Source organism: Sphaerodactylus townsendi, linkage group LG17, assembly GCF_021028975.2.
Source record: "Sphaerodactylus townsendi isolate TG3544 linkage group LG17, MPM_Stown_v2.3, whole genome shotgun sequence".
Lineage (NCBI taxonomy): Eukaryota > Metazoa > Chordata > Lepidosauria > Squamata > Sphaerodactylidae > Sphaerodactylus > Sphaerodactylus townsendi.
In genome coordinates this window covers 2168795-2169034 of record NC_059441.1, presented here as the reverse complement: position 1 = coordinate 2169034, position 240 = coordinate 2168795, and positions in this window count along the sequence as shown.

Genomic DNA, 240 nt, shown 5'->3' with positions numbered 1-240 from the left:
GGATGGAGGATTTCTGCAGCAGCACAAAATGGTGGGCGCAATCAGCAAAAACAGAAGTAAAATTCTTTGAAATTACTTGGTGGAAAAAATAATACATTTCCTGCTTTCCTGTTCTCCATGCAGCAAGCAGGAAATTACTTGACCCCATCTTGGGAAAAAAGAATGGCAAATTTAGCGATTTCTAAAAACCCCAGGTTGAGCAGAAATAACACATCCAGAGGGTGTTTTGGGGAGAAAAGC